The 10242-nt window shown below is 47.7% G+C and overlaps 1 long non-coding RNA gene across 1 annotated transcript; it reads left to right on the forward strand.

Annotated features, from left to right (window-relative positions):
- Window positions 1–4612: 4612 nt before the first annotated feature.
- Window positions 4613–7356, forward strand: LOC132389800 (uncharacterized). The gene is made up of 3 exons (XR_009510698.1): window positions 4613–4691; window positions 6122–6186; window positions 6491–7356. It is a non-coding gene; the product is annotated as an uncharacterized LOC132389800 (long non-coding RNA).
- The last annotated feature ends 2886 nt before the right edge of the window (window positions 7357–10242 follow it).

Below are 10242 nucleotides of genomic sequence, written 5' to 3' on the forward strand. Positions count from 1 at the left end.
AGTTCCAACTTAATCGATGTCAAAATCTCTGGAATCAGAGAGACACTTGTCGGCCCTGGGAAGTCAAGGGATTTGCACTCGCAGCGATGAGGCTCAATGTAACTGAGATTGAGAGAGGGAGGCGGTGATCGTGGTGGAAGGAGAGACCGCGGCTGGTGGGTGGAAAGGAGTCCCAGTGGGGGACACAGCTGAATGCACACACTGAAAGAGAGCATCGGAAATAGATCGAACTGCAGGATCTGCCAACTCTGTCTAGTTACTTCCGCCATTATCGTGATTGTTGACAGGCTCTCGACACAAGTTGAGCCGAAATGGCTCCAAAAGTAAATAAATTGTTATTGCAAAGCACCACAGTGACACCGACACTTTCATCAGAGCAACTCGGACATGTTCCCCATGATAGTGACGCAGACCCCCATTGGAAAATCAACACAATCTTCACCGGGACATTGATATACCCCTCAGCGTGCCACAGACACGACCCTCAAAATGGTGCCGACGCCTCTCACTGTGCCATCAGCACATGCTTCACTGTGACACCCTTCACCGTGACACTGACACAACACTCTCTGTGACCCGTTCGGTAGCGTGACGCTGACTCACGTGTCACTGTAAAGGCTAAACATCCTTTACCATCTCTCGCAGTGTCACAGATTCGTCAGTCTGAGATCGCATCCGACAGAAATTACCAGGAGTTAAACTCAACCCTTCAATCCAAGATATCCGAGAATTCCCACCTGAATTTCTCCCGGAGAACCTGTCTGAAAAATCTCTCTGCGCTCAACTCTAATCTATCCGATCTTAAACGAATGCACAGCTATCTCCGTCACCAGTTCACTGAGATGGAAACGAAGTACAGATCTGTCAACGAAACCAAGGCTCAAATCTGTGAATTGTTGACCAGCAGAAAAGGTGAGGCATCATCCCCTCTTTCAGCCGCTCCTCATCACAGGACAGGCATGGAGAGAGGAACCGTCACTCTGTGCTTGACATCGGGAGTGGGTGACGCGTCTGTCTGGAAGAAGTTGTATTCTGTCACTGAACCCAGGAGAGTGTGGCGGGATGTTGTAGAGGTGCATTCACTCTGGGTCTGACCACGGGATTGTGAGACGTAGCATTACAATTTTATTCTATGTCTGACTCCGTGAATCTCTGATAGGACAGTATGGATTCAGCTTCACTCTGTGTCTGACAGAGGGATTGTATGTTGGGACAGTGCCCAGAGGGATTCACCTCATGTCTAACTTCTGAAGTGTGTTGTAGCACCGTGGAGAGAGAGAGTTTCAGTCTAAATATAGGCGTGTGTGACGGGACGGTGCAGCTGGGGCTTCACTCTGTGCCTGAATCTGGGAGTGAGTTATGGGACATTGCAGAAGAGGTTTCACACAGTTTCTGATACCGGGAGTGTCTGATGAGACGTTGTGGAAGGTGTTTGGATAAAAAAACAATGACTTAAAGGAAGAAAGCAGAGTGTAGTTGTGAAAGGAAAGTATTCTTCCTGGAGGTCGGTAATTAGTGGAGTGTCGCAGGGCTCTGTCCTTGGACCCCTGCTGTTCGTGAATTTTATAAATGACCTGAAAGTAGAGGTGGAAAGATGGTTGAGTAACTTCGTGGATGACACGAAGATTGGAGGAGCTTTGGATGGAGCTGTATGTTGTCGAAGGTTACAAGAAGATATAGACAGGCTGCAAAGTTGGGCATAAAAATGGCAGATGGAGTTCAATCCGGACAAGTGCGAGGTGATGTATTTTGGAAGGACAAGCCAGAAGACTGAGTACAGAATTAATGGTCAGTTACTTAAGAGTGTGGGTGAACAAAGGGAACTTGGGGTTCAAATCCATACATCCATCAAGGTCGCTGCGCAGGTTGATAGGGTAATTAAGAAGACTATGGGATGCTAGACTTCATTAAGAGGGGGATTGAGTTCAAGAGTAGAGAGGTCATGTTACAGCTCTACAAATCTCCGGTGAGACCGCACTTAGAGTATTGTGTTCAATTATGGGCACCTCATTATAGGAAAGATGTGGAAGCTATGGACAGGGTGCAGAGGAGATTCACAAGGATGTTGCCTGATTGGAGAACAAGTCATATGAAACAAGGTTAGCAGAGCTGGGACTTTTCTCTTTGGAGCGTAGAAGAATGAGAGGGGATTTGATAGACGTCTAGAAGACTATAAGAGGCATAGATAGAATCGGTGGTCTGTACCTGTTTCCCAGGGAACCAAAAGAAAAAACACCAGAGGCATTGATACAAAATTAAGGAAGGGAAGATTAGGGGAGATACCAGGGGTAATTTTCTTTTCTACACAGAGAGTTGTGATTGCCTGCAATGACCTGCCAGGGATGGTGGTGGAGGCTAAAACATTAGGGGTATTTAAGAGCCTCTTTGACAGGCACATGGATGAAAGAAAAATGGAGGGTTATTGGGTAGTGTGGGTTTAGTACATTTTTAAGTGTTATATGGGTCAGCACAACATGGAGGGCTGAAGTGCCTGTACTGTGCTGTTGTGTTCTATAGTTTTATGGTTCTATGGAGAAACACGGAGAAACTTCCACCGGAGGAGTGTGACTGGACGGCGTGCAGGAAATTTCACGACACGTCTGAATGCTGGAATGCGTGATGAGGCCATTGCGGAAGAGATTCACAGGCAGTGCGTGACGAGACTTTGTGAGATGGGACGGTGTGGAGGGAGATTCACTCCGTGTCTGAGCCCGGGAGTTGTGTGATGGGACAGTGTGGTGGGAGATTCACTCCGTTTCTGACCCCGGGAGTGTGCGATGGGACTGTGAGGTGGGATGTTCACTGTGTGTCTGACCCGCGGAATGTGAGATGGGAAGGTATGGCGGGAGATTCAATCTGTGTCTAACCCCGGGAGTGTGTGATGGGACGGAGTGGAGGGAGATTCACTCTGTGTCTTGACCCCGGGAGTGTCTGATGTGAAAGTGTAGAGGGAGATTTACTCTTGTGTCTGACCCCGGGAGTGTGTGATGGGACCGTGTGAAGTGAACTTCACTCTATGTGTAACCCCTGTTGTTTGAGATGGGACAGTGTTGAGGGAGATTTACTCTCCGATAGTGATTCCTGAGCATTTGCTGTTGAGGAGGGAAATTACAGTCAATCGTCTGAGATGCTTGGTAAATTGTGGACACCATCGAAAAGAACAAACACAGGACAGAAAATGTTAACTTTTAATGTTTGGAGTATAATGGATAATGCGGCGCTTCTTTGGCAAGAGATCAAGCGTGTTAATAAACGGAGACGTACACAGAGAGGCGGTTACATCCAAGGTGGAGGACACAGGAAACTGGGTGACAGCCGGGAAGCCAGTTCAGTGGTCATCCTCATCAGCAGCCGGTATAACACTTCAGATGCAGTCGGGCATACGGACTAAATTTCTGGTAATTTTACACAATGAACACGATACATATGCCCCAACGAAGAAGAGGTTCTTACAAGATAAGAGTAGGCATCCGTGGCTGACAAAGGAAATTAAGGATTGCAGTTAGGCCAGGGAAAGCTGATGTAAAATGGCAAAAGTGAGTAGGAATTGGATGATTTGAAAGCTTTTAAAATCATACAAAAGGCAACAAGAAAGGCTGTGAAATAATAAAAAAAAAAACTAGCTGGAATATAACTGGAATATGATGGTAAACTGGCCAATATTATAAAACAGGACGCTATAAGTTGTTTTTCTAATTTCAGTTTCTAGGTCCCCGTTGTTCTAGTGAGACCATGGACTTTCGCCTGGGAAGGTTTCCAGGGCGCAGGCCTGGGCAGGGTTGTATGGAAGACCGGCAGTTGCCCAAGCTGCAAGTCTCCCCCTCTCCACGCCACCGATGTTGTCCAAGTGAAGGGCACTAGGACCCATGCAGCTTGGCCCCGGTGACATCGCACAGCAATGTGTGGTTAAGTCCCTTGCTCAAGGACACAACAGACTGCCTCAGCTCGAACCAGTGACCTTCAGAATTTCTCCGGGTGTCAGTAATCGAACGGTGCTAGAGGAGCTACACTGTGTCTGATCACTGGTGTGGGCGTTTGGACACTGTCACAGTAGCTTAACTCCGTGTCTTCCTGTGGGAATGTGTGATGGGACGGTGTGGAGTGAGCTTCTCTCTGTGTCTGCCCGCAAGAGCGCGTGGTTTGACAATGGGCAGCGTGCAGTCTGAACCCATGTGTGTGTAATGCGACTGTGGTGAGAGTGAGAGAGAGAGAGAGAGAGAGAGAGAGAGAGAGAGAGAGAGAGAGAGAGAGAGAGAGAGAGAGAGAGAGAGAGAGAGAGAGAGAGAGAGAGAGAGAGAGAGAGAGAGAGAGAGAGAGAGAGAGAGACTCTGTTTCTGACCCCGCGAGTGTGAGATGGGGGGACGATGCGGAGGGAGGTTCTCTCTATGTCTGGCCGGAGGTGTGCGTGATGGGACGGTGTGAAAGGAGCGACACCTGCTGTCTGAATCCGGGATTGGACGTTGTTAAGGGAGTTTGAATTTTCTGATCCCATTCGGTGCAATGGGTGTTATGGAGGGTGATTCACTGTTTTTTGTTCCTGATTTGTAGTGCATACGTGTCCTCAGAACTGGATCGATAACGGAAATCGGTGTTATTTCACATCTTCCTTGGAGAAAACTTATGATGGAGCGAGGGATCATTGTTCAAACTTGGATGCAAGGCTCCTCGAAATAAATTCAAAAGAGGAAGAGGTAAGTGATTCCCAGGGTGTAAGATAGATCGAAACATTCCACACCGTCCCATCACACCCTCCCGGGGATAGACACAGAGTGAAACTCCCACGAGGACCAGTATCTGAACCCGGTTTATCATCACTGGCATGTGACGTGAAATTTGTTAACTTAGCATCAGCAATTCAATGCAATGCATAATTTAACAGAGAGAGAGAAAATAATAATGAATATAAAATAAAGCATAATAAAAAATGAACAAGTAAATCAAACACGTATATTGAATTGATTATTAAAATGTAAAAAAAAAACGGAAATGGTCTACATTATAAAAAGTGAGGTAGTGTACAAAGTTTCCAGTCCATTTAGGAATCGGATGGCAGAGGAGAAGAAGCTGTTCCTGAATCACTGAGTGAGGGCCTTCAAGCTTCTGTGTCTCCTACCTGATGGTTACAGAGAGAAATGGGCATGCCCTGGCTGGTGGAGGTCTTTAATAATGGACACTGCCTTGCTGAGACTCCGCCTCCTGAAAATGTCCTGGGTACTTTGTAGACATGCGCCCACGATGGAGCTGACTAGATTTGCAAACTTCCGCAGCTCTTTCGGTCCGATGCAATAGCCCCTCCATACCAGACAGTCATGCAGCCTGCCAGAATGCTCTGCACGGTACAATTATGGAAGTTTTTGATTCTGACAGTATGAAGTCCCTTCACGGCGTCCCGTCAGACTCTCCCTGGGTCAGGCACAGAGTGAAGCACCCACAAAGCCGTCCCATCACCCATTCCTGGGATATGACACTGGATGTTTCCATGTCTATGCCATCTCTTCAAATTTTCCCGTGGCCAGACATGGGGAGAGGCGCAATGTCACCGTTAGGTTCTACCAGCATGCTTTGCCTGGTGTGTGAGGGAGATACTGCCGTCGGCCAGGCCAATCCGAGAAAAGCTTGTTTGTGTGGTCGTGTTGCCCGGTTACAAATCAATCCCACGAAATAACGAGCAGTTCACCATTTGCAATTAAACGGTTGGGCTTTATGATTCTTCATTTAACTACAGGGTTAGTCTAGAAAACAATTTTACCATTTTAACGAAACAGTCCAACGCGCTCCTTGGATCTCACTGTTTTCCCGTCCGTCCGTTCTCCATCGATTTCTCCCGAGTGTGGTCGACTCCCGACCCCATTCCAAGTCCGCTCAGACCTGCAGTCTACGATTACCCCATTCTGGCATCTCCTCTTTCCATCTTATACCGAACAAAAGCCCGCGAGTTCCCCGTTCACGGGCTCACAGGAAAGAAAACCCCTCCCATCAGCGGACGCCACACATTCCAAAGCACCCGTTATCTCTCGTCATAACACAAACACACTGCTGCTACAGAGAAACCAGTACATTAGCAGTGAAACATTTCCCAGGACGTTGCAAGCATATTAATGGAAAGGATTTCACTTCACAGGAGTTTGTTTCCACCTCTGTCGGCGATGTATACAGAACTTACTGGATTGGAAAATGCAGAGACGGGTGAGGTTTGGACTGTTACAGGTCCGTGGTTTGAGAGTGACACGAGGCCGTGGACAGTGAGAGAGTGGGTCAGTGGGATTAGACTGTTCACTGACCCAGGGTTGTCGGGAGAGGGTGGTGCAGTGGGATTGATTTCGGAACTGACTCGGGATTTTCGGGGAGAAGGGTGTAGTGGGATTCGTACGGCTGTGGATCCGGGGCTGGGGGGCGAGCGCAGATCAGTGGAATAGTTATTTTCGACGATCTCAGGTTGGCTGCTGCATCTGTTTCGTCTCTGTTGAAATTGTCTAACCCTCTTTGACAGGAATGTGGACTCTAATCTTCTGTACAAGTCCTATAGCCGGCCCAGCTGCAGAAAATGCGACGGATCCTGGACATACGATTGCAAAACAAAACACAGATTCCTCTGCGAGAAGTCGGATATTCCTGCAGAGATCCGAGGTCTTTGTCAACACCCCGTGGGGAAGACTTAAATCAAATGAATGCACCCCACCTCTCCCCATTCAATCTACCCCACTCACAAACCCCAACCCTTTTACTCCTTCACACCCACTCCATCGTACACCAGTCTCCTCCTCTAATCGCATCCACATTCTCCCCCACTACTCTCCCTCTCCCCATCCAGACCACTCTTCACCCTTCCTGCCCCTCTCTCCTCCGCTCGCCACAATTACTCCCTCTTTCTACTCTTCTCTTTGCCATTCTCCCCAACACATTCTTCTTCTGCTCTGGCTCTCTCCCCCTCGGACCCCATTCTCGGCCTCTCCTCTCTCCGTTCTCTCCACACACTCTCACCTCAATTCTGTGAACTCTGGCTCTCAATTCCCCAACCCAACCCAATGTGAACATTTACCCTCCTTGTGCCCCTCCTGGCTTCATACCCTCGCTCCAAGAACTGTAGACACATCCTTTCTGCTTTCCTTCTGTCCGTAACTCAGACCGTCGAGACCCGGCAACATCCTCGTAAATCTCACCCCGCACTCTTCCCAGCTTAGTGGCAGCTTTCCTACAGGAGGGGGACCAGAAGTGAACACCGCCCTCCAAGCGCGGCCTCAACGACGCCTTGTACAACTTCAAGGTGACTTCGGTACGGTGCAAAATTATCGTAAATAGGGAGATGTAAAATTAACGTAAATAGGGAGAACTAATAAATACTGCAATGAAGGTGAATACCGAGGGAGTGTTTAAGTGTTCACGGAGAGTTCGCAATCTGATGGCGGAGGGGAGGCAACTGCTTGTAAATTGTTGAGTTTTCAGGCTCCTGTACCCCCTCCCCGATGGTACCGATGAGCACAGGGTATTTCCCGGCTGGAGGCGGTATTCCGGACGCATTCATTCTTGAACATGTCCTCGATGGAGGGGAGGGTTGTTGACGGGCAATAATTGGTAGTCAGAGCCTTAAAGGGAAAGTGACAGCTAACCACACTCAGGGAATGGACGCGCCGAGACCTGAATGCCTGCCGCTCTTCGGTCGGGAACTTGGCACCTTCTTCGTGTTTGAGTGAATGTGCTATCTCCACCCAGATTGATTCCACATTCTGCTCCATAGATCCTATGTCGTCTCCAAATATCGCCCTAACATCCGCCTCAATCAAGAGCGCTACACCACCTCCTGAAATTCCTGCTAATCCTTTCGTATTCCCTGATATTCTTGGATATTGAATTTCCAATCCTCTTTACTTTGCAGCCACGTCTCTATAATGACCACTAAATCAGTCCCCTTTGTACTGATTTGTGCCACGATTTCACTGACCTTATTTGGAAAACTACGGACTTTCAGATAAAGTGATTTTACACTCATTGTGCTTTTAAAATCATGTCATCTTTCTCACTTTACACTTGAAGTTTCTTCGCTTCACTTCACTCCACACTTACTTTTCTCTTTTTTTATCTTTTGATTTTACTTTAACTTCATCCACATTTTTCTCTTTTACTTTATCCATACTCCGCCAATCTGTTGCACACATCCCCGCGTCATGTGGCTCTCTGGGATCCCGGTCCCATCACGGTTCAGGTGTATCCGTCCCATTGGAACAGCTCCCTCCTTCCCAAGTACTGGTGCCAATTTCTCATGAATTCGAACCCACTTCTCCAACACCAATCCTTGACACACGCATTTGACTGTCTAATCTTCTTTACATTAAGCCAATTTCACATGTCTGAGGCTGTAATCAGGAGATTACCTCCTTTTTGCTTTAGCTTTTTTTTTAAGCCCGTAGCTGGTTAATTCCTTCAGCAGAAACTTTTACCTCGATCTACTGATGTGTTGTACATACACAATGACTTGGTTTACACCGCCGCCTACGACAAGGAATTCCTTAAACCACCCCTCTTTGGCAGAGGAAATCCCTCCGAACATACGTTCTAAATTCTCATCCCTGCATGCTGAGGCTGTCCACGCAGGCCTTAGTCTCCCCCACCATCTCTCTCTCCATTCACTCGATCGAGGACTTTCAACTTTTGACGGGTGTCAATGACGTCACCTCTCTTTCTTCTGAATTCCAGTGAGTACAGGCCCAGATTCTCCTCAACCCCGGAATCATTTTCGCGAAACTCAATTTCACCCTTCAGAACGTCCACCCATCCTTCCCTATATAAGGTCCACAATTAGGGCCATAATACCCCGGATCAGGCCTCCGAAAAACACCTTAAAATTAATTGATCGTCTTCATATGTTAGTCCTCTGGAAAGCAATGAATCCGTTGTATTTGCCTTCGTCACCACGGACTCCAACAATAAATTAACCTTAAGGAAATCCTGCACAAGGACTCCCAAATCATTTTCGGCCGTAGATTGTTGAATTTTCTCTCCATTTCGAAAATATTCTGCATTTTTATTTATTTTACCGAATTGCAGGACCAAAAACTTCCCGGCACTCTATTCCATCAGCCATGCCTTTGCCCGTTTCCGCAATCGGTCTCAGCCCTTTTGTAGCCCCTCTGCTACTTGAACCCTACCTGTGGATGGGAAATGTTATGGCCGATCTGCATTGACTGCGGTTTCCTCATGAGTTAGTTAAACATTCGGTTGCACAGGGAGATACACTGACCCAGGGTTTGGAGATTGTTGATTATAACTGAGGAAATGATTGTTCTGAACGCTGAGCTGTTGTCAACAAAACCGCAGCCTGATGGAGATATTCCAATTCTCCAGACTGACTGAGGCCACTTGGAAGCAGGAGAGTCCAGCCATTGCAGACCGCTTGTGGAGAGAGACAAGGTCAACGGGGTCAACGTGTTGACTGTGCACAGATGCTAACATCCAGGAATTTTTTAAATAATTCGAGAGGCTTTCCAGGTGATAGATTTAACGTATAGAGAGGTAGTTACACGCACGGTGCAGGACAAAAGAAACTATAGCTAGAACGAGGGGGCGCTTTTTTAATCTGCTTGGAAGCAGTTACAGAGGAAATGCCAGGGTTTTTTTTTAGTGCAGAGTGCGTTGAATTGGCTGCCGGCGCTAGTGGCTGTGGCGGATACGATAGGGTCTCATAAGGGACTCCTGGACAGGGGCATGGAGCCTCGAAAATATAGTGTTATGGGTTACCATTGGTGATTTCCAAGATAAGAGCATTTTCGACAATGCTTTGGGGGCCGATGGGCCTCTATTGTGCTGTTTGTTGATCGGAAATGTTGTGACCGAGCTACACTGACTGTGGTTTCCGAATGGGGAAGTCAAACATTCTGTTGCAGAGGGAGGGAGATGCACTGCCCCGGATGCGGAGATTGTTGATAACAACTGAGGATGTGATGTTCTGAACTCTGAGCTGTTGTCAATAAACAGCAGCACGGTGTGGGTATTGCAAATGTCCAGATTGTCCAAGGCCCAATGGAAAGCAAGACAGATCGTGTCCCACTTGGCTACCAATGGCATGGCTAGGAGGAGTGACGAGGGAGTAGAGGGATAAGTGTTAAAGTATCTCCAGGGTAGTGATCTCAGTATTGAAACCCGAGCAGAGTGCTCGCCGGGCCAGAGCCAGTGAGATTGTACAGTTTTCACACATGGGTGTCAACTAGCTCCAGAGGGATGGGCCCAAAGTGCCAGAACACTTATTGG

The sequence above is a fragment of the Hypanus sabinus genome, unplaced genomic scaffold, assembly GCF_030144855.1.
Source record: "Hypanus sabinus isolate sHypSab1 unplaced genomic scaffold, sHypSab1.hap1 scaffold_657, whole genome shotgun sequence".
Classification (NCBI taxonomy): domain Eukaryota; kingdom Metazoa; phylum Chordata; class Chondrichthyes; order Myliobatiformes; family Dasyatidae; genus Hypanus; species Hypanus sabinus.